This window comes from Cyprinus carpio, unplaced genomic scaffold, assembly GCF_018340385.1.
Source record: "Cyprinus carpio isolate SPL01 unplaced genomic scaffold, ASM1834038v1 S000006728, whole genome shotgun sequence".
NCBI classification, from domain to species: Eukaryota; Metazoa; Chordata; class Actinopteri; order Cypriniformes; family Cyprinidae; genus Cyprinus; species Cyprinus carpio.
The window spans coordinates 61,548-67,753 of NW_024879331.1; the positions used below are offsets into that span (position 1 = coordinate 61,548).

Below are 6,206 nucleotides of genomic sequence, written 5' to 3' on the forward strand. Positions count from 1 at the left end.
TAGGCCTATTAACTAGCTATGTGGGACATAATGAGTACGCACAGATGGAAAAGGTTGCATGTGGCTGCTGCATGTCATACTGCTCTTATGAGACCAACACGCACCCATTCCGCATTAACTTTAAAAAGATTTCTTATTATGAAAATACATCGTACGGCTGATCTACGGACAAGCATTATATTGCATATCCTGTATTTAAATATATTTGTAGTTTCATATTATTAATGTAAAAAGTTTAAAAAGAGGTAGTAAAATAATGATTAAACCATGATACATACTAAAGTATCTATAATAGTTAATTTGACATTAAAACTCGGGCACCCTAAAAAGTGCACTTAAAGTGAATAGTTCACTCAAATAATAAGGCTAAGAGTCCTTTATTCCTCTAGTCTAACCTTCGTTGTCGTTTACATCACTTTCGTGTTGTCTCATGTGATAAGCTGGTCGTGAGTTTGCTTGCTGTTGTAACATGCAATAATGAATGACTCTTTGAAGAATGTGTGTAACCACGTAGAAGACAGTTGCTGTCATACCCATTGGGTTCAATAGATATTTTATATTTCGCTCTTAGGCTTCATGAGAAGTTATGGTTCTTTAATGAGTAGACTTTCTTGGTTGCCAGTGTTTTTCTTTCTTCAAAAGGTCTATGCTTTGTGTATTCAACACGAAGACAGAAACTTTGCCTACAGCTTTGGATACATCTTTGACGGGTGAGTAAATCTTACATTTTCATTTTTTGGGTGAACTTTTCCTTTAATGGTGTTAAGAATAGCCATGAAGGGCACTCGCTTTATGCACACTTAAGGTCCTTTTATTTAACTAAGATTAATGATCTACAAGTACAGTTTCCTAAATATACTTTTAAGATTAGAATTACACTACAATGCACATTCAATACCATTAAGCCACACTTATTTTTTCACAGGGTATGTGTCAGCAATAGACACAAAGTTTTCTTCTTATAGGTGCAGATTAACACCCTGTGTTGTTACGTTGTCATTGAGTTCAAGTGCAGCTCTTCAGTTTCCCGCATCTGTTGGCACACCGTTCCATTCATTACACCCTTCACTCTATGGTAGCGTATTTGCATCTGTCATCTCTACTGTAAATTCCTGTCTAGATTTGTTTAGGTATCAGCTTTTTTTTTGTGTGGGGGGGGGGGGGGGTATACCATTAAGTTAGAATTAATACAGAGCGCTAACGTGTAAATGCGTAGGGTCAAAGCATCCTTATCCCATCCAATCCATTACCTTACAGTTTTTGGGGGGCAGGTATGCATCAGGCTCGCTTTACTGGTTTGTGGAATGAGGAATGGAAACAGAAAGAAAGAAAAATAGAGGTAAGGCGAGCTACTAGCAAGTGGAGGGAAATATACATTTCTTAGCTGGACAAGTATGCGACAGTCTAGGGCAGATGGGGATGGGAGGGGTTTCAGGGTGAAATAACTGTGTGTTCAACACCATGCTCTTATAATCATACACCTAGCACAATGTTTACAGGCCCCTCATGAATCAAAGCCAATGGACAGATTTACTCGTTCTCCCTGAACAATAACTCCACCCACCCAGCAGGGACAAAATCATGTGGGTATTCGAAGTAGAGGTGCCAACTTTGCACTTCAAATGTTTCCATTCATGAAAAATGAAGAATTATAAATTGACATTTAAACTACAATCAGTCAGTGGTCAAGAGTGGTTCTGCATGATATATTTGACCACAAAATCCTGCAGTCTGTGCAATATATATATATATATATATATATATATATATATATATATAGAATATATGAATCATATATATATATATATAAAGAATACACTAATGACACATGTACACACACACACACACACACACACACATATATATCAGTTTAGAAAATATGTGCAGGTTCTGTATGGTCCTCGTTATAATTGGAACAGGACAATTTTTGAGTCTGTCATTTGAAAACCAATAGAAATAACCCATGAGATAAAGACACAGTAGCTGCTGGGTTGGGTTAATACAAAATAAACAAGGGTAATAAAAACTAAATATATAAGACCAATCTCCACTGCTGTCAGTAACCTTACTTCATGCTCAATCCTGAAATGTGAAGATTGTAAAAAACAAAGTCAGAGGGTTAAGGGATGAAATCTCCAAGCAGTCATGTCTGTAATGGGCTCTCTGTTGTGCAGAATTTTATCAGTAGAATTAAATGCGGTCAAATGGCCCATAAACCATCATACCTACCAACTGCGTCAGGGTCAGAGTCCCAATCAGCATTCCGTATGGAATCGCAATTGCAATCACCCACACATCCACGAAGTCAGGAAAGGTCTTTCCATTCCTCTTACGCTCCATGAAAGTGCAGGACTAGTGTCCAGCTGGGGGTAATTTGCCCTGTATCTGATTATCCTCTGGGTGCATGCACTCTCTAATGGGCCATTCCCACAGAGCCTCCGTCCTTCTCAAATATTCACAAATGTGGATGGCTCCGTTACACTTCTCCTGACCTCCAGATTTCACATCTCTCGCTGTCAGTCCTGCATGTCTGCTATCTGACAGCATGTCTGTGCATTTCCTCTCTCAGGAAGGAGATTGGCAGTGTCCTCTCTGTCTGACCCCTACAGTGTTTGCTTCAGGCCCCCGAATGATCTCACAGCTTGCAGCTTACCAAAATGCAGTTATAGGGCACAACTGAAATTGAAAAAGATCCATTCAGATGAAAGAGAAATCAGTAAGACTTTACAGTTTCCAAACCATATTTCATACATATACTGTCACTGAGACATTGCTTCATGAATTATTCTGGCCAAAAACTGGTCAGTTAGTAAGTGGGTTGTCTATGGCGTTATTTCCCTGTCAAAATGTCGAGCGCATTATGTGTGCGCGAAAGTACATATATAATGTCGAGCGCAGAATCTCTCTGCTACCGCCGCGCTTAAGCGGCTCTCAGATACATCGTCTGCTCTTGTAAGAATTTTCTCTGGGCTCGCTCAGAGAGTCTGCCTGCACTTAAACGTGTTAAGTGCAATCGCGAATCTCTCCTCTTCGCTTAAAGGTAAGCGTGTATGTGCTTAGGACGTGTCCCACTTTGCGTTCAGCGCATGACCAAGTGCTCTTCTCTCTCTTGATTTCTTGTCTCTTTGCTCTTGGCATAAACGGCTGTGTAAAATGGCAACAACCAATCAGAAAATAGGCTATTTCACGACCTGACCAATGAAAACGCTGACACGTACATGGAATCTTAATCTTTGGTTGATGGGCATTTCGCTTCTTTTTCATGAGCCGGCTGCGTTTGACTCAGCTCACTGAAAAGAGCCGCTCTTTGGCTCACAAACGGCTCTTTAAAAAAAAAAACCAATAATGTTTTTGACTATGATGGTGTGAAAACAATTCTAATTAAATTATTAAATGAAATCATACTCACAATGTCTCACAATTTCTACCAGAAAGACTCAGGAGGTAGAGATAAGACTGAAGTATTTATTTACAACAACACAAAAATATATTATTTTGGCGTAGGCCCCATCCGTAGCATGGATCTGAAGTTTGTAGATACCAGCTAATCCTGCCGAAGATGAAGGCAGGGCGGAGCCTACCCCCCGCATGGATAGGGCCAACCTGGTGGTGGTGGGGAGGATGGAGGGAAATGACAACGGCGTATCTGCAAACACAAATAGGATGTGAGTAGCGTGCGCTTTTATACGTCCATCGTGTTAAAAGCCGATTGAGCTAGACCTTAATTGTAATTTGACGTGACATTTAGTCTTCCCTAGTAGAACTTAACGCTTACTACGCTTCCATTTCCTACCAGAAAGACTCAGGAGGTAGAGATAAGACTGAAGTATTTATTTACAACAACACAAAAAATATAATTATTTTGGCGTAGCCCCCCCATCCGTAGCGTGGATCTGAAGGTTTGTAGATACCAGCTAATCCTGACGAAGGCAGGGCGGAGCCTACCCCAAAGGAAAGAAGAATAATGTAATACGCACAGATTTCTTAGAGGATCTGGAACATGAACGAAAGAGATAAATTGAGATAATTAGCCAGACATAAGAATACAACATCAGATTATAGCTAAAGTATTAGCTTATATGGCAATGAAGATAGACAACAGAGCCTTCGAGAGAGGCCACGATAGGCCGGACAGTGAGAGAGAGAGGCAGGCCACGATAGGGGTCGGACAGTGCGAGAGAGAGTCAGGCCACGGACAGTGGGAGAGAGAGGCAGGCCACGATAGGGCTCGGACAGAGAGAGAGGCAGGCCACGATAGGCGGACAGTGAGGCAGGCCACGATAGGGACAGTGGGACAGTGAGGCAGGCCACGATAGGCCGGACAAGTGTGAGGCAGGCCACGATAGGCCGGACGGTGAGGCAGGCCACGTAGGGCGGACAGTGAGGCAGGCCACGATAGGCCGGACGGTGAGGCAAGCCATCGATAGGCCGGACAGAAAAGGCTCCACGCGGCCACCGTGTAAAAAGGCTCCCGCGGGGCCCACAGTGGTTAACGCTTGACGGCGGGCTACAAGTGGTTAACGGCCCGGCTGGGCCACAGTGGTTAACGGTTAAACTCCAGTGCGGCCCCGGCGGGAATACAGTGGTTAACTTGCCCCGGTCCGGCCACTAGTGGTTAGCGCCCCGGCGGCTCCACAGTACGTCTAACGGCCCCGGCGGGCCACAGTGGAACGCCCCGCGGCTCACAAAAGAAAGCCACGGAAGGCGGCAGAGAAAGGCCTCAGCTAGGCAGCAGAGGAGGATGTCCTAATTGACCCTAAGTGAGAAAAGCCAAGAGGCTGTAGAATGAAGTGAAATGCGGTATGCACAGAGAGGAAGGCATGTGGGGTAATTAGATACGCACGGTGGTGAACAGCCACGAGATGGGTAACTAGAGGAAGGGCCACGAAAAGATGCTGGGGCCACTCAAAGAAAGGACGTCAAGTTAAGCCACACAGTAATCAGGAGTGTTGGGCGAGTAATATGAAGAGGAATTGTACCACCACCATTATTTGCTATTATTAGACTCGTATCCCTGAGGAGCCACCGTTGATATACCTTAGAATGTTAACGTATTTCCAGGTCTAGATTAATGTGGAATCAATGAGTGCGCGAGTGGATTTGACATTCTCCGGGCCTAGCTAGCTCATAGCTGATGTTTGTACTCTCCGGTTCAACAGCATTAGTAGAGCCAGTAGTATTAGAAGCTGTGACAGACTGCAGCTTCTAAACTGACTTACATTTGAGCTGAAAACCTAGCCGCAGAGACAAAAGCGCCCAGGATAAGGCGCGTGAAATAACGCTCACCAACCGTATGGCCCCGCCGTAAGAGTAAGCTGCTAGGCCATGACGGAAGCCTGCGAGAGGCGTTGGAAGAGTAAATGTAATGAATAGGTGTAAACACCACCACCACCAGTAGTTGCTTAATTTACCTTAAACACCGCTGACCACATTACGTTGATAGGCAATGTTACTTTTCTTTAAGCTATGTGATGTGAAGCCTTTGTGTGTAGATGACAGATAGACCATTTATTGATGGCTAACCATGATAAACTGGACATGGGAGCATGGCAGTAGTCACCGCCAGTAGTTTATAAGAGTATACTGTACCTTGAGCGTGCGTTAATAAGTCTGATCTTGGCGGACATCCGATGAGGAGGATCATGCATAGCGGCCTGATGGCAGAATTACAGGAATTACAAACCACCTCATTGAGTAAGAAGGGGATTAGGTTGATGGGGGGTGGGTAGGCTAGCAGACATAGGTATACACAGATACAATTCTTTGGAGGCTGAGCTCCTGCTGCTTGATAAAACTCCATAACTGCCAGAAACTGCAGAGCAACTATCCCCCAAAAAAAAAAATAGAAAATGAGCCAGAATCAGCATGACCATAAAAAGAGAGATACTCAATTTAAGCAAAGTCGTTTGTGACATGTGAGAGGCCACAATAGGCCAAAAACTTCATAAACTGCAACGGACACCGTCCCTGATGACCACATCATAGCAAAAGTGCCTCAGCAGTCTGTGTAAGGTGAAGGCAGCAACAACCGAATGACCTCGATTATAGCAAAGTCTGCGTGAAATCAAGTGACTTTACTAACACACATGGCTAGTATTGATGTAAATGATCTGAAAGTTAATCACTGAAAAAGAAAAAAAGAAATAATCTTCTTTGTAATCATAATCAAACTGGTATTTAAAAGCACTTTGTGGAATAGCATTCAT

General features: G+C 43.3%; 1 pseudogene; it reads left to right on the top strand.

Annotated features, from left to right (window-relative positions):
• Positions 1-3,621: 3,621 nt before the first annotated feature.
• Positions 3,622-6,206, top strand: part of LOC122144576 — a 7,979-nt pseudogene continuing 5,394 nt past the window's right edge.